Source organism: Thunnus albacares, chromosome 1 (assembly GCF_914725855.1).
Source record: "Thunnus albacares chromosome 1, fThuAlb1.1, whole genome shotgun sequence".
NCBI lineage: Eukaryota > Metazoa > Chordata > Actinopteri > Scombriformes > Scombridae > Thunnus > Thunnus albacares.
In genome coordinates, this window is record NC_058106.1 from 3,697,315 (window position 1) to 3,721,519 (window position 24,205).

The following is a 24,205-nucleotide window of genomic DNA, read 5'->3' on the forward strand; positions in this document are numbered from 1 at the left end:
TCATCGTCAGGTTTGCTGCTAGACATTTTCTTGTAGTTCTTGCAGTTACTCCTTTACAAACTGCTGTGTTTTTACTAACTAGTATGTGGGCTTTCCAGCTCTGATCATCCAATGAGAGCACACGTCTGAGTTCGACGTAGACGGATGGTGCGTTTATACTGTCTGTAGCTAAAACTTCCACTCTGTCAGGAAGAAAACGTTCATAGACAATTTAGTGCAACTGTCAAAAGTTTTTACAACCTTCATGTCTGATAACTCCTGATATCCCGTGCTGAGTTTCCTGTTTTTGAAGTTCTTGAAGCCATGGCATAAGCTCACATGTGTCTGTGTGTTGCAGTGTAAGCTTGCTTGTATTGGCTGATTCGCTTGCATATAACAAGCGGTTTGATCCCCTATTAGAGCCTGTTAACCGTCTCTATCCCTCTGCGCCTGGCTGCCCACTGAGCTTTGTGTCACACAGACTGTGAACTCTGCTTCCTTGTGGGAAAAAGATTAGAGCCAGACAATCTCACAGTCATCTAAGGTTATCCAGACAGTATTAGATCAGAGCTTCAAAGCTCCCAAAGCCCCTCCACCATGCCTCACAATTCCAACTCCAGTCAAGTCAGTCAAGTCAAAGTTGACTGTTGGTCGCCTACCTACACACAGTGTTAAATGTTGATGCTTTCCTTAGTTAACCTTACTTTTTTGCAAATCAGGATGTAGTGTTTAAGATTGTTTTGATGAAATATATGAGCTAAATGAAGTAAAAACAATATTAATAGATGTTTTTGGCCACTAGTGGCAGCAGAAGATGCTATGAATACAACATTGTATCTCAGACAGATACACGGAGCATCATCAGCATTCATTTGGAGTTGTTTCTGTTTTGATCTCCACTAACTCCTGAGGGAAATATCTTTTTCTTTAGCTCTTTAGCTGCTAAATGCTCCACTATGTTCACCAGCTAGTCGCTAATCATGTCTGTCTGCTGTTTGGTGCTGAGCAGGTGGTACAGCCTGCCTCTTGCTGCTGGAAACAATGCTAATGAGAGCTGTTAGACCGAACCAGTACAGTAAAGTAGCAGCAGGCCGTGAAACCGAAACAACGAGCTGAAAGACACTAAACGTGTTCATCGCTATGAGAGACACGTTTCACATCACACATTGTTAATATGAAAGTATTGAGTAGTGCAGCTTTTAATTGTGTCAAACTATAACAAAACAAAGTATGGGCAGCACAGTTAAATGGAGATTACAGTCCTGCCACGGAGCTTTCGCCATTTTGGCAGGGAACGTGGAAGATGTAAAGTTTTACGGTGAAGGTATGACCTCCTCCTCCTCCTTCTCCTCCTGTCTTTCATCTCTTTTCATGCTCTGCTTTGCCTTCACATCTCTTTCTGTCTCTGCTCTGGAATTTCATCAGCTTCTTCAGCAGCTCCTTTACCCAAGAACAGAAAGAGCCGTGTCCTCCATCTATTTACCTAATTGTACACATTATGCAAACCTTGCTCAGCTTTTTTCGGGCGGGAGAAGCTTTGAAGCTGCTGTGCCCTGCAGAAACGCACCTTTTTTTAGCTCTGCTGCCTCAACAGCTGAGGCATGTTGAAAACGCTTCAATAACCTTACGTTATAATGATCATAATGAAGGTGATGGTGACATAAGATCAAATTAGATTCTGTATGACCGACAAATTCGCGAGATTAAAGCCTACAGCGTACATACGCACATATAAACAGTGCTGTGAAACCAGGAGCGTTTGAGGCGGTCTGTGGCTGACACTCCTTCACCTCAGACTGACTCCAGCGCTCCTAGAGCTTGACGGCACTGTTTAGACGCGTGTAACAAACATGAGTCATCATACCAGATATTTTATTACATGACTATTTTGGTACAAACATTTACCTTTTGCCAGTGTGGCGGATAGCCTTCTGAGATTTACTCACCAAATGGAAAATCTGCATTTGGTGCTTGGTGGGTGTTCATTTTAGATTTTCTGCATGTGTCTCAGGGAAAGAACATCATCTAAATATGAAGAATGAAGCAAAAAAGTCTTATTAAGTCACTCTTGTTTTGACTAACTCACGATACAATACTATAATGATATATTGCAACAATGACGCTATCACAAGACGGGTCATTCCGCAATATGTGATATTCCACATCATCACTTTTCATATAACCGTGTGGCTCAATAGTTCAGTCATTGTTTTAACTGTCAGATATAAACTGGAAAAAGTCTGAACTGCCAGGAAGCAGAACACAGTTCAGACTACTGTTTCCAAGGTAAAGAATAAAGTTTCACACTTCAAAATAACTTCAAAATAACTTTAGACTTTTTGTTTAGGGAGCCAAAAAGAAAACCCATCATATTGCAATACAACGCAACACTATTACACCAAACCAAACATCAAATCAAAAGAGAAAAGAAAGCGTCCAAGCCAGGGAGGTTACATGGTTCTCGGTTTGTGAATTTTTATCAAGTTCATGACTTTGATCTGTCCTTCAGATAAGCTGGAAAACGTCAGCACCAGTGCAAATCAGTTAGTGCACATCTCTTGTGGATGTTCATGAAGAGGATTTCTTCTCTCGTTCGACATTTCAACGGTCTGCCTCAGATGTTCCGGGCATGTCGGTGGATACGTTGCTATTGATAGCATCCAGTCCTGAGGCCTCATACACCAAAGTGTGAAGCAAGTGGAGTGAAAATGTATCTGTGTTTTTAGACTCCCATCTATCACCCTCCTCCTCCTCCATCACCCGACATCACCTCTATTCATCCCACTCCTCACTCCTCTATCTTTCTCAGTCCTGTTGAATAAATGATGGCAATGTGATACCGCTGCACCAGCCTGTGCTGAGCTGGACACTCTGACACCACAAGGACACACACACACACACACACACTCGCTTTCTCCATTTCTTCCTCTCATGTACGATTAGAAGAAGATACACAGCTTGTCTATTTTGACTCGATCCTTTCACACTCATGTTTGTTGCCTTTGACTGTAAGTTTGTCGATGAGCTTTGTAGCGTTAGTAAGTTGACCCTGTGTGAAACTGCCGGCCTGTCACGTGGTCTGTGTGTATGTGTGCAGTGCATGTTTGAGTTTGTGTGCATTTCTATTGGCATGTAGGGCGTATGCTGCGTGGAACCACAGGGTGGGTTTGTGTGTGTGTGTGTGTGTGTGTGTGTGTGTGAGAGAGAGAGAGGGAGAGTCATGGTTCAGGAATGTACTGTATAATTTGCTACAGTGGAGCCTCTCACTGCAATAACACCTGGGGCCCCATGGGAGATGAAGTTCTCTTGTCTGGTATTTTTGTGAGAGATGGGGTAACTGTTCACTGTGGGTACTGAAGTTAAACCGAGCGTGGTGTTTGCGGTTCTTTTAATAAGTCTTTAAATGAGGATAAATGTTTTTAGACTCAAATACAATTAATAAGGTCGTAAACAGCAACTTTTTTAGTAAAAATCTTGAAAAGGTTTTTACTTTATTTACAAGTCTTGATAGCAGGCAGACAACAGCTCGCTGTGGGAGTGGGTTTGTACAGACTGGATAAATAGCAGCTCATGTGATGGATAGCTGTAATAATCCTTGGTAGTGCTGGCTAAACAAACCAACTGGTTCACTCTTTCTGTCAGACACTCAGCATACTAACCATTGTGTTTGTGCTTTGTATGGTGACCATTCCTTAGTTGCTGTGCAGGAGAGTGACAACCAACCAAATTGTGTCCTGAGAATGGAGCGTTTTCTGAAAACAGTACTTCACAGATTTAGCATTGCATTCTAACATTGGATATGATACCAATTAATCAATAAATGCAGCAGAATGTATTTTTCCTGGTGCTGTAGTGCCACGCTACATCACTGCTGCACATGTGTAATGGTAAACAGTTTATAACACCTCAGTTGAATCTCTTAATATCACTGATAGTGGTGACAGCCAGCAGTATCTGCGTTGTGTTTTTATGATGATGGCGGACTAACGGCTGACAGTTTGCTGGTTGACTCCAACAAAGAGACTCTGATGTCGATTCTGTGATGATTTGTTTATTGCGTACGAGCGTTTCAGGATCAGTGTGATACAAGCCTGGTCTCAGTTAAACTATTCAGTATAATAGAAAATCATAATCAATGGAGACTTACAATACAAACCCGGTCTGACTTGTTCCCCTGTTGATGGGCTTTATAGCTGCATCGTTACCTTGGATACGGTGTAGCCTAGTCATTGACAGTGCAAGCGGGATTACACCTTTTAATGTCCACAAGATTGCGTTACGTTCTGTTCCAGCTGTGCTCAGGCTCAATACTTGAGAAGCAGAGTGTCTGTTCTGTAGCAGACACATTTCTAATATAGTTTGGTTGTTTGACATTTTTTGTTTTACAAGCATAAACACACGTTTGCAGTCTGTTTTAGATGCGGTAACCTTTGTTGCTTCTCTGTCATCGCTTATTGTAAATGTCAATATAGACCATCCCTCAGCGCAACAGCAGCTCGGTAATGACTTCTGGTGAACACAGCGTTTATGAGCTGAGATCACATTTCATACTTGTTCCGTTATCTGACAACAGAAACAGAAAAAATGTCTGAGAACTATTTGATGCATTTGGCTGCATTAAAACAGTATATGTGATCACTGAGAGATGGTGAGATGAGGTGAACATGTAAAGTCCTGTTTAGTTGTTCTCAGTCTCACTGCCTGCTAATGAATGGGCTCGTGAAAAAGCAAACAGGTCACTGTGTGAAACTTATTAAATAATGGCCTCATCAGTGGCGCTCCTTATCACTCAGTGTGCTACAGTGCACAAAGAGAAAAGAGTGTTGGCAAACACAAAGGATTTGTATGCACTCTTCAGAAAGGTCAGACTTTACTACTGCAGCCAAATAAATACACACATTAGAGTACACAGCTATTGTCTGTATCCAGCATGGTCTAACACTAGTTTATAGCCTATAAACTGTAACATGAGTGAATAATCGATTAAATAAAAATAAGTTTTACACACAATGAACGTTTGTGAGGAGGCTAAATCCTCTTCATTTGAACATGTGATCATACGTGTCCCTCCAACACACTTTGAGCAGACATTCAGCACCTTGACTGACAGTTTTCCTGCACTTCAGGCACTTGGTGAAGGTTTTATTTTGAAATTTAGAATGTTTAAGCATGAACTGCAGGAAAATAAAAGCGTTTCATATAGGGGTAAATTCTAGCCTACATGGTGGCAGTTTTCAGTATAAATGCCTGTGTTTTTAAATCTGGATTCATCTTCAGTATTTTTAACACTTGTAGGTGCTACACAACATTATTTTAGGAAAAGCCAAAGACTGGACATGAATATTTTATTAAAACATACAATTTGAAAAATCTATGTAGTACTAATAACCTCATGTACAAAGAAAAGGCCATGCTGTAAAATGTTGTTCTTGGAACAGAAACAGCCACTAAATCAGTGTCTGTATATTTGCCTTTGAAATATAGCCATATACTCTTCTCAGAGGGAAATAGAAGCTGAGCCATTACTTTATTATATTAAGTACTTCAAAACCACTTGAGTAAGCAATAGAACTAGGCAGTTAAATATCTGAGCCAAATGACAGTTTCTTCAGCACTGTAACCTTGGACAACCAACACTACCTGCTGTATTTACCTGAATGATAAAGACTTCACACACTGGTCTGTACATGTCACACACTGTCCACATGCTAGTTCTTAAGTCATACAGACCTGTGCCAAACATATAATGGTTAGATATACAGTAGAAAAGAGTTGTGTGTTTGACAGATGCATTGATACTTTCTGATGTGAACACAGAGTTGGGTTATTCCTCGTTCTATATTCACATTTCAAATATTTCTTCAGACGATCTCCTGAATGTTACTGAACATAGAAACTCAAGACTCTCCTGGATTATGTAAAGATCCCTACAGGTTTATATTGTGACCACAAGTTTCAATTGTTTCAACTTTGTTTCTTAGAAATCACATTTTTGTGATTTTGGTGGACGGCTAAGAGCACTACAATACCCATGAGCCTCGGCCACCGTCCCTACGGAGAAGAAGACATTGGTGTGATGGCTGTGATAAACTGGTTCACTCTGCAGATTGTAAATTCAGATTCTCAACACAGTGATCGTTAGCTTCTGCCTGCCGTTAGCGGTGCGCTTGAACAAATTTTAAGATTGCTGATTGGCTATTTCTGAAATGCACCGTGGGAGTCAAAGATCAATTCTACCCTGAATTGTACCTTCGACTCTTTACTAATGAAGCAGATTATTTTCTAACCACGTTGTTCATCTTTTGTTCTGATGATTAAGACTAACTGGGAGAGTTTCATGCTGATCAAAGCTGTAGAAGTGCTCAGACTGTGAGTAATGTAACGTTGTCTATGGGGAAAAATGAATGGAATTTTAACTTCTGGAACCAGGCGCACCTGAAAGAGCTCCTCCTCCTCCTTCACAACTATAAACCTCTAGATTTGTCAATATTTCACTTCACTTCACGTTTAGTACCCAGTACTGAGCTGTAGCTTCACTTTACACAAGTCTGTATTCTCAGAATATACATAGGATATACATCACAAACATGTAAGTCATGTAAGTATGTACGTGCATTGTTGTGAACATAAACCTTTTGTCTAGAAGTTTACTAATTTAATATTACATGGTTTGTTGCATTACACCACAATTACTTCTGTTTTCAAGTTGTTGACTTTATACTTTACCTCTGTAGATGACTTGTCTGACTTGGTTTCTGAACCTTTCCTCTGCTAAAATGAATTATAGTTGACATAAAAGTCTAAAAGAACAGTGGGTCCCAGTCTGGTTCTTGTGGTTTAAATGGGCTACATCCACCCCTGTGTTACAGGTGAGAAACCTTCACTTGTGCTCATCCTGGACACTGACTGCTCAACTGCTTTATAGAGTTGTTTCATAATGAGACTGTTCTGTATTATCGGCAGCAGCAGTGATCGGCTGATACGGAGACACTGATAATTCTTCAGGTGTGTCTGTATCGTGTTAAACACACAAAGCGTCTCACATAACAGTCTGTTTCAAGCCGACATGTAGAGATTTCTTCCTGTGAAAGCTCTGTTGTATCAGTCAGTGGAAAAATTAAAAAATCTCCAGCTCTACTTTGATGTTTGGAAATCTCTCCCACTGGCTGTGTTTCAAGAACTCTCTGACTTGGAAAGGGAAGAGGTTTGATGTAGAAGATTAGAGCCAAAGCTGCAATGATTAGGTTGCATTAGAGCTGCAGAACTGTGCTGTCAGCCATTTTTAATATAACGGGACTGCTTCTGGATGCTTTGTTCTGTATATCAAAAGAAATATCTGTTAGTCTTTGTGAATGAAATGCACTTTGACGCAGATAATGGCAGACACATCTCTGTTCATATGAATGTACTTTTCAGGATTTGTGAATTGATTCAGGGAATGTAAGTGTCGTCTCACTGGTTAGTTACTGAAGGACATACAAACGACTTTCTATATTATCCCACATCTGTTTGAGCCTCTTTATAAAGTCACTTTGCCTCAAACTCATGTCTCCCAGATAACTCTATGTTTTCATGTGTAGACCAAGTACAGTTCATGAATCAGTTTTTGTTTTTAGCTCGGCTCTCTGGTGCACGGTGTTAGTTGTGACAGCTTCAACTGTAATCAGGAGACTAAGTCCATCTTAATCCAAAATCAGTGGGAAAAGAGATCTAGCCGTGACAGATGAGGCCTCTGTTGAAAGGCTTGTAGCTTGGAGCTAGAGTATGTAGCTGTCAGATCAGATGTGTAGCTGTGTCGAAGCATCACGGCTCCTAAAGTGGAATTTCTCATGTATAGAAAAACAACAAAGACCCCAGCTACTATATAGCATCTGTCCTTTACAGTCTTCTTCTTATTGCTGCCTGGTGCTAAATGGGTTAACCTGGTATAAGTGTGTGAATGCTATGTTTTGAGACACACACATATTTTTGGAGGATCTCTTAAATTTGGTTGTAAAAGAATAGTGGCCAAGATCTGTACCGAGTGGACCTTTTTTACAATTGAAAAATAAATTTGTCAATTATCTCTGATGGACAAACTGTATAATCACCTCATTGTTAGCAAATTACATTCAAACAAAACATATGTTTGACATTTCTCTATTGCAATATATTGTTACTCATCAGCTGATATAAGCTGATACAGCTATATCTGCTATACACTAATATAGGTAGGTCTGTACTTGCAACTTGGCATTACTGTAAAAAAAAGTCAGTATTGCTACATTCACTAAATGACAGCTACAAAATGCAGCTAGCAATTCATATCAAGCCTATGAGCCTCAGGCTGTTTTCAGGGTAATTTCACTGCCTTTACCTTTAAGCTCTTATCTTCATTATAAGGGTAGACATACATGCTGTATCTTGTTTTTTTTTTCAGAACAGTCAAGGCTATCCAGATCTTCCATGTATCCATTCTTCATATGATAATACTTGCAGATTTTTTATGTTAGCCTTTATATCAAGGGGAAAAAACAATTGCATCTTATGAAAATGATGTTTTTACATGTATCTCACCATAAAATGCTGGCAGTAGAGATATCTTTTCATTATTGTGTAGGGGAGATTGTCTTGAATCTGGATGGTGAGATACTCTATGATTTAGCAATTTGAAGAAAATATGTGCTTAGTGCCTAATGGAGATGTGTTTGTGCATATGCACATTTGTGCACAGGTGACCTGCACAAGTCTTTTGACCATGACTTTTGTGTTTATTTTCCATACAAAGTAGGATGTAATGTCAGCTCTATATTGGAGACAGTGCAGAAATTTACTGTAATGTCAAAACTGGAAAACACTTTCACACAAACAACTAGCATGAGGGGAAAGTTGTGCTGTTTATTTTGATATGCGGTACGTTGTGAAGTGATGGAGACTTTGTGACCTATTCAGCCGAGAAGCAGGAGTGTGAAGATGGGCGAAGAAATTAATAAAGACATTACTTTGATCTGTCTTCATAAGGTGATTACTTCACTATGTAGTATATGTGACTAGCATCATTACAAAGCTCCAGCTCCACTCTTTCTTTTCTTTCTGATATATGTTCAATATATATACGCAACGACGAATTCATGAGTAATTCAAGCAAGAGTAATGGATGTGCAGATGAACGCAGAGCTGTATGCAGATTATAACTATGATTACATTTGATGTAAATTCAAAATTCTTTTTCTTGCCAACACTTTGAGACAGACATGCAACTAGTATCGTTGGAAAGTTCAAGTCGTGCTGTTTCATTTGATATGCACCCATCCATCCATCTCATTGTGATGGATACTTTGTGAGTAATTCAACCAAGAAGAAGGGATGTAAATTGGATGCAAATTGTGTCTGTTGGGCTCTAAGGGTTAATATCATTATGTCTTTGTTTGTAACGTCGAACCAGGAATTCAAACTAAACACAGCCCTGCATTAAAAACTCATGAGTGGCTGCTTTGCTGCATGATTTTAGTTTCAGGTACTGGTGAGATGATGAAAAACAATCTTAGAAGTTTCACTAACAGATTTGTGAGAATAAAGCCTTGTCAGATGCCAAAACATACACTATGATTCATAATACTGAGGCAGGATTTTGCAACTCTAGAAAGTTACTGTATCACAGTGCCAATGATTTTATCTTCGTTTGCAACAACTGTGATTAAAACAAAAGAAAATATGCCGATGAAGTTATAAAGTAATCCACCAAGAATGTGAGGGTTGATTGATTCCGTTTCATTAATGGACCTACTATATTTTTTGCTAGAGCACTCTGTGTCAGGACCTTTCTGTGCCAACGCAGTGACCTCATTGAAATGAATGAGTGGGCAGCGTTTGTAATGTCAGAATGTTATGGCATTTGGTTTGATCTTTCAGTCTTATAACAAATAATACCTTGTTGAGCTGCAACTAATGATCATTTTCATCATAATGCTGGTGGAAAAGTCACCAAAGCCAGTAGGAAACGTCCTCTGCAGACCATGAATGCCTCTATATTACATCCATGATAATCCATCCTGTTGTTGCTGAGATATTTCAGCCCTCAGGCTACACTTGGAGTGAAAGTGACATCACTGTCCCTTTAGACCTGCAGGCCCGCACAGTCATACCAGGAGATACATTCCCTTCTCCTTGTATCATGTGCACTGATGCAACTCACCAGCCTTCAGAGCCAATCAGATGAGGAGGAAGGACTTGACTCATGTTTCAGACAGGCTCCCCGCTGAACAGATGTAGCAGCTGTGACATAAAAACACTTCATCTGCACGAACTGAACCGAGGTGATGAATCATGTTTACCTTGTAGAGAGACAGTCACAGCGGGAGTCTTCTTTGTTAGCTTCTGCGTCGTGAGCGCGGATCGCAGATCGCTCGACGCGGCGCCGAACGTTAGAAGCCTGCGAGTGTGACTCTGATTTTCTCTAAGTGTACTTGAACCTACCAGGCTCAGCCAAACCCACTGAGCCAGAGAGTTCTCCAGAGCTGCTTCTCATTTAGAGCAAAGAGAACACACGCTGACTCACTGCAACACACACTTCGGATTTACACACACACACACACACACACACAGGCATTTTGGCGAGCGCTGGGGGAAATCCTTTGTAGCGACGTTCTCTATCTCTTTATGGCCACATTCACATAAATTAGTGCTGCGAACACACAAGCCCTCTGTCGCCTGTGGTGTGTGTGTGTGTGTTTTGTGCATTTTGGCCGTGACCTCCTCTGCTCACACCCTGACCGCTGTTCATTTTCTACAAGATAAGCAGACGTTTGCACCGACAAGTGAAATAAATGGTGTGTCTTGAGACGGTTCACAGGATCAGACTTTCTCAACACAGGGTTAAAGTGTGGTGTGATGATTTCTTTTTAATGCTGAATATATGAGAGTTTAAGTTGAAAATAAGTCAACGTTTTTGGGCTGTATAGCATATGGCCAGTGAGGACAGATGTTCTGTCAAAGAGTTTATTGCCCTGTAGCCTGGCTGTGCATTTTATGGGCCCTGTGATGACAGAGGGTGGGGTTCAGATGGAGGTTGGGTAAAGAAGAGGGAGAAAGAGGCAAACTGAGCGACAGAAGGACAGTGAAAGAAAAATGACAGCTGGGGAGTAGCAGGAAAGGATACAGAAACATTGTGTGTTAGGATTTATTTTCAACTAGAGTCACAGAGGCGATCAGGGGTAATCCTGGGTATCTTTGCATTGTGGGAGTTTAACACCTAGTCTGGTCAAATTAACTGGAACTCAGTTTAATCTGAACTTTAACTGCAGCTCTTAAATCAAATCTTACTCAAATATAACATTCTGTTCTCTGAAAAAAACATCAAGGTATCGGCTGTCGTGTCAGTCCTGTCACAGAGATGAAAATGCTGTGATTGGCTGCGGACCAGCTAGATGTACTGCGGCCCCATCCACCAGCTTAACAATCAGCTGATCCAAAATAAATGGTGACTTGATTTACCCCAGCCAGAGACATCCGTCACTGTGCTGTCTGGAGATGGTGAAGGAGGAGAGAGACAGAGAAAGTGTAGTTCTTCTCAACGTAACTTCATACTCATCTTAAACAGAAGACAATCAGTAAGAATCGACATGGTTTAAACCTTTTGATCATCTGTTTCATTCGAGTATAGTTGCAATTTAAAAGCAACGTGAACACCTGAAACATCCATTGTGTTTGGTTGGAATAACTAACTGTGGAAATATATATCTAAAGGAAGGGATGTCATCTGGTTGCCAAGGAGGTCTGAAATATGGTGTCTGCTGCTGGAGAATCATTTAATGTCTTACTGGTAAAACGGGTAGAAATTGGTAGCGTGCAGGTCACATGTCTACAGCTAAAAGATGACTTGCTGTATCTAGTTAACGCTGTTCTTGTGATGGATTCCTTCCCTCCTCGTCTCTCTGTCTGTCCCTCCTGCCGTCTGATGTTTTCACATCAACAGAACAGTTTGCACAATTGCATGATTTTGTTCCCTCTCAGTCTTTTGAACGGGGTCATGAGGGCGTAGACATAAAAATATTGAGGGGGAAAAAAAGATAAATCAAGCAAAACAGTGAATCTTCTCTGGTTTCAATCTTTCAAATATGAGGATTTGTTCCATTTCTCTGTTTTGATATTGTAAACGGAGTATTTTTGGTTTTTTGGAAGATGTCACCTCAGCTGTGTGAAATTTTGACTTTTGACTCACTAGTGAAAAAACAAATATTGGTCTTAAAAGCTTAAAGATCCCCTCCAGGCATGTATTAAGACATATAAAAATGCTCTGCTTAGAACAATATGTCTGATACATGTTTTTTCTTCCAAAAAGTACCACTTTAAAATCCTTGAAATGGCATCTACTCCCTCTCCCTTGTCTACTTCTCCACTGTAAAGTCTCAGTGTTTGTGCACTGGAGGCGTGAGGTATCTACATCACACTTGTGTAAGTTGAATATTGGACCATGATTGGATCCAAACTAGTTGTGATGTCACAAATCATGCTCATAGGCCCGCTCCCTTAAACTTGAATTTTCAGTGATCACAGAGAAACCTTCTACTTAACTTTAAGCAGATGAATGTGAAAACAAACTGTGCACAAACATCCAACTGTAGGAAGAAGAAGAACAAGAACATCTTTTTGAATGAAGGGGACTTTAAATGTTGCTGTTGACTCACCGCCTGTGAAACTGAACTCATGCTGTGATCAAACTGCTGCAGAATAGAAGCTGCACTGGTTTTATACATAAAGGTCAGTGTACTTTATAGTAGCACTCAGCCTATGAAAACAGTTGTATAATGTCCTCTGGAGCTCTGGAGCAGCTTGGTCATAAAAATAACCTTGATGATGTCATCAGGGATATCTCAACTGAGGCTTTGAGACTTACACATATATAAGTCTGTGAAACAAACTGGAGGTGTGGAGTTTGAAAGATGTGAGTGTTTATCATTCAGGAAGGGTCTAAAAAGGAGATGCTCTTGGTTGCATCATGGGAAATGTAGGCTCCAGCATTTTTGAAGCTTGACCTATACTAAGGATTATAAGTGGGGATATCTCAGCCTCTGCTGCTTCAGGTGGAGAGTTTTGTGAAAATAACAGTTTTGTATACTTTGAAGTGATCACTAGTGTGTTTGTTTTCCTCTGCTGCTGGGTTTAGATCTCATGCCTGAACTAAAATATGGTGTAACAAAGAGAGATTTCATTTTAAAGCTATAATCTGTAACTATTTTGCATTCAACTACAATTAGACCTATGTTATATATTATGTTGAGTGGTGTGCTTACGTTATCCAAGATGTTTCCACCAATTTTCAAACTCAGAGAAATGTATAATTTTAATGAAGGTAATGGTCCGTTTCATTTAGTCACCTGTCAATGGCGTCATACCCCCTCTACCATAGAGTATACACACACAAGATAATATGTCAGCGCACACACCCACACACACAGAATTGTTGGTTCGTGGAAAGAGGGAGTTCCAATGCAAGTTAGCACAGGTTAACAATGAATGACATTATGTTTTGCACATTCCTACATGGTGGATGTATATAAATCTATCAGTGCTCAGTCCTGTCAGCTACACACACACACACACACAAATATGCAAACACGCTCTCCTGGTCCTCTCCTCTCTTCATCTGTTGCTCCCTAGCTGAAGAGCTGACTGTGTGAGAACCTCACCATTACCCTCTGCTGTGTTTTAACAGCCCCCCCCCATGGTCCACCCTCTGATTTCTGTTAGTTTGTTTGGTTAGAGCTCTCCTCTGGACTGACATCTCTGACATTCTCCTGTTCATTTTTTTTGCCTTTTGTCATAAAATACATTTTTGGCTGAGTTGTTATAGCTAATGTGCTAGCAAACAGTTGCCTATTCACATCTTTGACTGTAAATAAGTATGGACGTCATGACAGCTCCCCAAAAGTGAAGCCATATGAAAAACTCAAGACACTCATCAGCCAGACATTTGTCCGTTCTCTGTTAAAGAGCAGCTGAGATTGACACTAAAATGAGAATAGCTGGTCCACCTTAAAAGTCAGTCCACCTTAAGTGAGCCTGGTCAGGTTAGGCTAACGTGTCGTTGCTAACTTCGGGGCTTCAGGCCTTTTGATAGACGAGTATTTTCTTTGTCTTGAGACGCTGCAGCATTTATTACCTGACACACTGTAGTCTGTACTGTACATTTACTGCCAGACTGACAACTTACTGCTAAACTTTTCATCTGCTCCGCTCACATTCACCATCACATTTCTGTCACTCGTTCAACCACACACACGCACACTCACTGCCCTATTCCTTAACGGAGCTACGCTACTCTTGTACCTTTCACGTAGATGTCCTTTGAAGAAAGAAGAGAGGGAGGATAAATAAAAAAATCCACAATAAGGTAGGGTGTTAGTGTGCTCGTACAGTGTGTGAGTGAAAATTATTAGTAGCCCATTGATATTAATGATCGTCTGAAATTTTAGCAGTGGTGCTCATAATTTTGCAGTGGCGGTGCGCCACTATGGTGGTCTATGGGGAAAATGCTTTTTGGGCTTAAGGGGGATTTTTCAATGCAATACCACCAGTGACCACTGGGTAAAATTGGCTTCAAGGTTGATTGGCGGCGCGCTATCCAGCTCTGATTATACATCCATGTACTGCGCAGACTCTGGCTCCTAATGACATCACACAAGCAAGCTGGCAGCTCCCAGAAAGGAGATATTTTGGCTTCACTTTTGCATAGCAGTAGGAGGTGGAGACGTGTTGTCCATATTTAAATAGAGTCAATGATTTACATGTTCAGTAGACGTGGAGCAACATTAGCATTTGGAGTTATGTTTCCTGCCTCCTGCTGCTGCTGCTGGAAATGAGGCAGATGAACTCAGTGAGAAAGTTTTCTCTTCAGCTGCTAGATGCTCCAGTATGTTCACCAGCTAGTTTCTAACTTTGTGTGTCTGCTGTTTGGTGCTGGGCAGGTTGTACAGCTGCCTGCTGCTGCTAGAAACAATGCTAATGAGAGCTGTTTGACCAAAACAGTGAAGCTGTGGGCTGTAAAACTGAAACAATGAGCTGAAAGACGCTAAAATCTGAGTAGAACGGAGAGCAGCTGCAGACTCAGGAGGATCATTTTCTGTGGGCTCATCACTACCAACAAGCAACACCTTTCACAGTATACATTAGCACTTCATCTGTTGTTGATTAAAAAACATTTTTTAAACCAGAACATTAATTCTGTTTAACTGGACACATTCCACTTCTACCTCCTTTAAACATTGGATCAGAGATATATTCTTTTTCTTCAAACTGGAGATTAGATTCAGTTTGCAGAGTGGACATGATAAATTTATCAAGGTGTGAAACCCTTTGTTTCCTATTTAACAAACCAGCTGTCTTTCTGTTTTCTCTTCCCATTTGCTAAGCATATATTTGTATTTATTCCAGTGAGGAATTTGCAATGTTGATGAGTTCTCCAATTGTTTCTGAGCCCTCGAAAACATAGAATAAACTCAGGAACTGAATCTCAAAGTTCCTGTTTGTGTTTCTGGGAAAACATGAAGAATGAGCATATTAAACCGATAACGCATCACAGACCAGTGGCTTTGTCTGAGACATATGTACATACAAGAGATGAGATGTTTTTGACCAAAGTACACCCTGAGGACAGGAATCATGTTGAACCCATATGTAAAACATAACGGATCTCCCTTTTGACATCCTCCGTGTTGTGTTAACTTTTTTTAGGGTGGAGGGTGTTTTCTTTTGCAGTGCAGCAGTACAGATGGTTAAACCTCACAGAACAACATGTTATCAGGTCTCTGTTTATAGAATTCCCAGACTTGAGGACTTCTCAGTTTATGTATCCGAGCTATATTGAGTCAATATATGGTCTTAAAATATGGATAATGGAGAATCACTGAGGACTGTATCTGGCAGGGCACTTTATCCTCCTCCTTGTAACACAGCCAGATGTGGGGGTGGGGTTGGGTAGGTTGGGTGGGTGGGTGGGGGGGGGGGGGTGTTGTACTAGTCTCTGTGGATGTGATTAGTGTGGATGTAGCATCTAAAGCCTGCTGCTTGTTTTATATTTAAGGCTTCCAGGTGTCTCGCCTTTCTGACTTGGAAATGAAAAATGCAGTGAATACTGAGAGGCTGGCTTTGTTTGTGTGTGTGTGTGTGTGTGTGTGTGTGTGTGTGTGTGTGCTCTCCAGTGACTTATGCACATACTACACACATATTTCTACATACTGCATGTTCATTATTGGAAGTGTTACACATTATTCTATGTGGAGATTGAAACCTGGATAGTCACTCTTTAGCTGATTGTTAATTGCTCTGTTTCTCAGCTCTGAAGGAACAGTAAATAACTAGAAAATGTTTTTCCTGCAAAAAATGCATGTGAATGCTGACAGCTGAAATAAATCGCAAAGCATTGCTGAAAATGCAGAAATCTGCAGCAATTTTTAAAATCTTTTAGCGCCACCTACAGGGGAAATGATATCAAAAGTAACAGACTTGTTCCCCATCTGTACAACTCTGCTGAATTTGGTTACCATGGAATATTATATTTAAGAGATGTGGCAGTTAATAAGTAGTATGATGGTGTTTTATTAATGGCCACAAGGTGGGGCAATTGGTGCCATGCTTCAATATGTCGTGCACATTCTCATAGAGAACTTGTGTACCAAGTTACATTTTATTGAAGACAACAGAATTGTGGAAACGTCCTGTTATAATATTACAGTAGCGCCTCCTGTGGGTAGGAGTGTATCAAATGTTACACATTTGTACAGTGTGGCTGTATGTACAATATTCTCAATTTGGTAGCAATCGAATAAAGCATTGAAGAGGTATGGCCTGTTAAGTGCATCAGGCTTCTAAAGTTTGGTAACCAATTACAGACAAATGGTAAAATAAACTCATAAGTTTTTTTTATTTGGGATCATCTAAATATGGTATGTACCAAGTTTGGTGAAAAAAATTTGTTAACACGTCACGCATGGCTGCTACGTCGTGTCATCTAGAGATTCGAAGTCTTGCTTATGTTCTGCACGTGACGCGTGCAGTTCTCAGCAGAAATAGACAGGGAAAACGAGACAGATAGGGCTGCCAGTAGCAGAAGCAGCAGACACGCTGCCTTTGTGGACGCTGCAAGCGTGCAAGACGCAGCAGTTCAGCGGCACACACGCGCTGCTCACGCATCCAGTGTGTCCTAGGCGTTAGCTAGTTTAGTCAAATCTTGTGTCAAATCTTCATCTGAAAAGTAACTAAAGCTGTCAAGTAAATGTAGTGGAGTAGAAAGTACAATATTTCCCTCTGAAATGTAGTGGAGTGGAAGTATAAAGTAGCATCACATGGAAATACTCAAGTAAAGTATTTGAATATTGTACTTCAGCACAGTACTTGAGTAAATGTACTTAGTTACTTTCCTCTACTGAAGTAGATAAAGGTGTCAGATTTAGTCAGCATTTAATATGAATATATACTGCTGTGCATTTTCAGGATGTAGCTAAAGGTTCTGAACAATAATTAGGCTGCTGCTAAAAACAGCAGATCATTGAGGTTTATAACTTGAGTTAATTGCAAATGTTGAAAGCTAATCCAGATTAGATCAGATAAGGAATTAGAGAGGGTTTTGATCTGATAAGTGAATTGGACACTGCTTTCAGATTGTATAAAATGTGATTGAATCCTAAGCCTACAGGTAAAGAATATCACATAATAGCTGGATGAAGGTAAAAACACATCCAGCCAGGTTGAACTGTGTTTTTCTCTTGGACCCTTCCGTGTGGTGACCCCCACTATAGCAGTGCAGTGGTCTCATTAAAATGAATGAGTGGGTGGGTGGTGTTTGTCCACATGGTGCTGATGTCGGTCTGAACTCAGCCTTAGTTGAGTCTTTTCTGAACGCCCACTCGCTGATGCTGCATGACTGGACAGCCAGATGGAGTGGACTGACCTCACTGCAGTGTCAAACTGGCTTCTGTTAGCTCCACCACCGATTGGATCATCTTTAAAAAGTCATGGCTCTCCCCCAGTCCTCCTGTAGCTTTGCAACCATCACCACTTCATAACCATGATCTGCCATTAATTATGACCGGGATGAGTCATTCATAAGCCCCTTTCCGACCAAAAGTTCCATGTACTTTGCAACCAGAGGAATTAATGTCAGGAACTAAACTTGGAACTAAAACTCCTTGAAGTGCTGCCCTGTTTGGGTTTCCACTGCATCTGAGGAAGCAGGTAGATCATGCAAAGTAGACCCATTATGAATTAAAAAATGACGACGGCACTTGAAACACAGTGTTAAGACTTGAAGAAAATACAACACAGATTTGTCCTGTTCTTTGTGTTCACTGCTTGGATGGAGAAATGCAGAGGAGGAAAATGAAACAGTAACTATGAGCGTCTGTCTCCACACTAAATCATCTGTTGCGTGTTTGATGGTTATTTATTTCTGCTTTAGAATGTAATGACATGGAACAATCAGGAAATGACCCTCAGCTTTGTTCTCTCTACCGCTGCTCCCTCCCTTCATTCACTCTTTAGTTCACTCGACTACCGAAGAGAAACGTCCTTTAGTATCACAATCTAGAGATGATGTTTCACTTGTGCCATCACTTTTAGCCTGTATTTGTTTACATTTTGGTACGTTGGCACCATTAAAAGTATGCTGAATTATCTATTAGTGGTTCCTGTTGCAATGAACCCATGGATGTACAGACAATCATTGGATTACTTTGATACTGATGATTCTCAGTTAAGTTCTGGAGTTATAGGGAGTTTTTTTTTCTGTGTTCTAAGCATATGTATGGACGTTTATTCGTTATGCATATCACAGATGATGATATCTTTGGCAATCTGAAGTCTAATCTTAAGTGTATCATGTCCATGTGTTCAGATTTGACTGAGTTATGACTCAAAGAAGGGTTTTTTTTGACAGAGTTTTAATGCAAATTGTGGTCCAAAGAGGACTGTGAGCCAGCCCTTACTTTTTCATTATTTTACAGCAGTTTGAACTTTTTGAATCAAGCAGAGAAAACTTTGGATTCTTTGGTCATATTGGTTATTCTTGGGAGTTGGGGGAGAAGGGGGGGGTTGACATGCAATAAAAGGTTCTTGGACAGATTTGAACCGGGAATGTTGTGCTTATGGACGCTGTGGGATAACTTGCGATCTTGCAGATTCATTACATGTAAAATGGTAAACGGCTGCATTTATATAGCGCTTTCATCCAAAGCACTTTACAATGTTTTTCTGCTGCTCACTCACCCATTCACACACACACACACACTCACACACACACTCACATACACACACTGACCAAGCAGGAGCAATTTGGAGTTAAGTATCTTGCCCAAGGACACTTCGACATACGGACAGGATGAGTCTGGGATCTGAGCCACTCTCTTGTTTCGGAAATGCAACTAAACTAGCTTTGGTCACAGTGCTGCACTGTTTTTCTTTTTAAAGAGAAACTGGACTTGCTATTTAGAGACTTCATTAGTTCTGTCTAATTATAAAAATGAGAAATAAGCCAAAATCCATATACAGTATATTCAAAGCAAACAATAACTCCAGAACCTGCATCTAGTTAGTCTAACAATGAACATACTTTTACCCATTCAGTTTCTCCAACTAAAACATATTACATGAGGCAGCTTATTTCCATGATATCAAGGCCTCTTTGTTAAGGCTGGTTTAATAAAATCATCAAAATATCCATAATACAATTCAAGACTCTATCTGTTGAGTAACATGTACTGTGAGCAAGCATTGCAGAATTTGCAGTTGAAACACTTGAAATAGTTTTAATGTCCTAACATGTTGAGTTTTTGTAGATACTGTAGAAATGTAAACAAGTTAAAATTTCTGGGAACTTTCTGGGAATTGCTGTTAATGCACCGAAGGAGATGAAGTGTGAGGTAGAGGAATCAAGTATCTGATAAGTTTCAGTCGAAGCGAAAGTGCTGAAAGCAGCCGAACTCCCGTTGAGAGCACGAGATGAAAGCAATTAAAACGTCGGTTGACACACATGAGGTGAAAGCAGATGAAATGTCCGTTTAAGTGTCGACAATGAAAGCAGTGGAAGAGGAAATGCTGGAGGTAGTTGCAGCGTGTGCATTTAGTAGTTGATACGCAGACTTTGACAGCAGTTTTTGTGCTCTAAGAGCTGAAAGTAAAAAAAGATGAAAGGAGCCGAAATGTTGGTATGCTTCTAGGAATCCAAGAGAAGAGAGAGCCGCTCAAGTTTAACATCACTGTCTGCTAATGCTGAGTGTGAGGTGAGGAAGCAGAAGGGATGTGTTCCAGCGTGTTCAAAATGTTTTCATGCTGAGACTGAAAGACAGAAAGTGAACAGTCTAAAGTGCTTTGTAAATACATTTGCCGCTGCCAAAGTCCTCATTAACTCCCAGTTTCTGGAACTCTTCTCGTCTCATCTCGAATCTCATTTTCTTGAACTAAAAGCATAATTTGATTCTTAACAATGTGTCAACATGGTGTTGTGTGTGTGTGTGTGTGCGTGTGTGTGTGTGTGTGTGTGTGTGCGTGTGTGTTCCTAGAAAACACACACTTGCACAGATGGAGCTGGTTTGAGAGGAAGTTTCCTTTTTTTTATTTTATTTCTAAAAGTGTTTAATTTCTGGTTGGCCATCCGTGACATCGCCATTCTTGGACTTGATTGTGTTGAAAGGCAAAAACATCAGTTTTTCATTTTTCCTCCCTTTTCACTGCCGTGGTGAACTCTGTCAGTCCCTCCTCACAACCCCCCTATCCTCCACTCATTTTTCTTTCTTTCACACACTCTCCCGACCCAGATTTGAGATTGTTCTTGAATAGGCTGCTGCGGGGCTGCCAGTTACTGTCCTGGTGTGTGACTGGGAGATGAACTGGAGGATGGGATTTGGAATTGGAGAAGCTGGATCTGTCACAGTGTGGGATTTTGGCTTTTGAAATGGATTTTGAAATGCAGCTCATTGGGGATAGAGATAAAAAAAAAAAAAAATGCAGAGTAGCTTCTCTCTGTTGTTTCTCTTTGTTTACCTAGCGCTTCATCTGTTGCCAGTGTGCTGTGACTGTTGATCTTCTTTTGGTTCATGCCTGGTTCTAACAATATTAGTTTTTAGCCATGCTAGTAGAACGGCTCCATTGTGTGTGATGTCAGTTGGTCGGCTGGTTGGTCAGTTCACCTTTCATCAATTATTGAATGGAATGCCATTGAATTTTGTACAGATATTCAAGGTCCCCAGAGATGAACTCTTTGAATTCTAGGCTTTTTTTGCCCGGTTTTCTTTTTGTTTCCCAAAGCATAAGATACAACCCGCAATGTCTAACACTGTCCAACAATCCACAACCCAAAGATATGCAGTTTACTGTCATAGACGACTAAAGAAACCCGGAAATATTCATTTACAGTGTTTTCAAACCTATAGTTCCTCAGCTCTGCTCTGAAATCAGTGGATGAGTTGGTAAACTTGGTTCTGTTTCTTTTCACACAGAAAAAACAAAATATATCACAAAAATCTACATGAGAACGTTTAGTCCACTCACTGGTCAGATGTGTCTGTGGAGGGAACAAGAATGTAAAGACAGGAAGAAGGTCCTGAAGAAGCTCTCCTGGCAAAAATACAACGTTCTTATTCGTGCTAGTCCAGGTCGGATCTCGATTCATTCTCCGGCTAGCAACTGTTAAATTTGCTCATCCGCATCGTAGCATGCAAAGCACCTGGCTACAGGAGCTGTTGTACTCAGACTGGCCTTGTAATTGGGTCAGATTGAGGTTGGTTCCCACCAAAAATGAGCTGCTCCAGAGTTTCAGTTGTTTCGGTCTGCAACCGGACTAAAAGCACATGTCCGTAAATGTCCTAAAAAAAAAAACTGGAACCAGAGAGAAAGATTCAAATTGATTTTCAAAATAATTGACGATTAATTTTATGTCGACCAACCGATCAATGATCTCCAGCTCTACAGTCACTACATGTCTTAGCAACTCAGAAATGGAACTATACATGTTCATCTAGGACGTTGTTTTTGCCTTTCTGTCTATAGGTTTTCAACATGCTAGAAATATCTGTGTATGAGAGGACAGAGGAAAGTGTCAGTGTGTTTCAGGGATAAAAGAATCATGCTGTTGAGACACTCTGACTCAAAAAAGAAGAAAAGTTGGGGACCATCTCCAAAGTGCGTGCCAATGGAACGAATGTTTCAGATTTTTGCTGATAGCTCTCATTGTTTTCAGAGACACTTCAAACTAACTTTATGATCAGATTTGACTGTTATGACTGTGAAGAAACGGAGGGAGCCAGGCGTGCTCTTTAATATGCCACCCTGAAAGGCCCATCATGTTATTTGATTACGCGGAGGCTACCAGGAGAGGAGGGAATACAGGCAAAGGAAAAAAAGAGCTTTCAGTGGTTTTACCCTCCACTAAGCACCCAGCTGCTAATGCTAAACCTGCTTCATTTCCTCTCCTTTTCTTCTGGTTTCCGGCGAGTTGTTCCCACAGTTCCAGAGCTCCTCTGGAACGTCCTCTGCCTCCTCTGGAGGGAGGAGAGGAGGAATCAGCAGGAGGAGGAGGGAGACAGGAAGGAGTAGAAGCTTTTCTTGGCTCAGTGAGTTTGAGGCCAACTTTACCACAGCCGGAGAGTGTATTTTTCTCGAGGATTTCTCAACCCAAATCTGGCACTGACAGCGGAGATACGATCAAAGTTCACCCCACAGATCCCTGTGGGAAAATTGAGTCGTTACAGCACAAATGCGTTCCATAGGGGTGCAACGGAGACAAGTATTAATGAACACTGGTGTGCATAAAAGTTTTGTTTAAAGAAGGAGGGAGTGAGGGAGTGAGGGAGGAGGATGAGATGACACATTCACTATACACTCATCAATATGAGAACAGGACCAGGATGTCCAGACTCCAGTGAAGAAAACAGAGAAAGACATCAAGTTTTCTGCACTCGATGAAGACGTACTTTATTTTATTTTGAAACATAAGAGTAAAAAAAAAAAAACCCAGTGTGGTGTGCCATGAGTGAGATATAGTTTCTAAATCCGGCGGCTCCCCCCTCGTTTTGCAGAGTTTACAGTCTCTGCTGCCAACATTTCTCCACCCACTTCATTCACTCTGCTCCATCCGACGTCTGGCAGTTTTTATCTTTCCCACACAAATTGTATTAAACAGACTTGCGATGTATGTCTACTTCTTCTGTTCTGCCCGGTTTGTCATCCTCAAGTCATTTAATATGTGCTCCTTTCTGACTGTCAGGACAAAGACAACCTGTGTGTGTGTGTGTGTGTGTGTGTGTGTGTGTGTGTGTGTGTGTGTGTGTGTGCTGGAAATATGCAGTGATAGTGATGGTAGCTGCATCAGGGGAGGGGGGGTTGGGGGGTGGGGGAGAATGACTGATGAGTGGTGAAAGCAGCCTGCTGAGAGAAGCAGAGATGACAGAGTGTGAACAAGAGAGGATCAGGTGTACGGTTAGCGTCAGATTTTTCTTTTCTTACTGCTGGACAGGCTGGAATAAAAACGGTTCAGTGTGAGTCCTGGGAGGTACGTGTGTGAGTGTCTAAATTGTTTTTAATAAATTAATTTGTTTAGTCTATTAAACATCAGAAAACAATGAAAAATCACTATATCCAAGAGCACAGGGTGACATCAATCGAGCAAAGACAAGCAGCAAATTCTCACATTTGAAAACCTGGAACCAGCCAATGTTCTGCATTTTTTCAGTAACTTAAAGTATGAATCGATTAGTGCTAACTCACACTATGCATTTTAATCTTCCTCTCTGCACAGCCAGAACTTGTGACTTCCTTGCTCACACCGCATGGATCAGTTGGCGGTGCTCACACTGAACGTTAAACACAACCCCCCCCCCCCCCCCCCGTCCATATGTCCGGTGACGATTCCAATCTCTACAGTTTATAACAGGTCTTCTGACAGCAGCCGTGAGGGAAATCAGATCGTAAAACTGCTCAAGCTGCAGACAGCTGACCGAAATCTCCGACCTGCCAGAATCCAAACCGATCCAGAGCCAGATCGTTGATCATTCAGGTGATTAATCAGGTTGTTGTGATCCAAACTGAGCGACAACCAGTCTGGCAGAAATACGACTGTATTTTAGAAAATTCAGAGTTAAGATCAGGCTCCGTCTGTACAGTGTCTGCTCGGCCTTCAGCTTCTACTTTGAGATTCGTTCCTCTCTGTGTGTGTGTGTGTGTTTGTGCTCTCATAGCTGTTTAGTTTGTGTTTTGCATA

General features: G+C 40.9%; 1 protein-coding gene across 1 annotated transcript in view; it reads left to right on the forward strand.

The window, feature by feature from the left end:
• Positions 1 to 24,205, forward strand: part of ccdc102a (coiled-coil domain containing 102A) — an 84,393-nt gene that overhangs the window by 17,213 nt on the left and 42,975 nt on the right. The window lies entirely within an intron of this gene.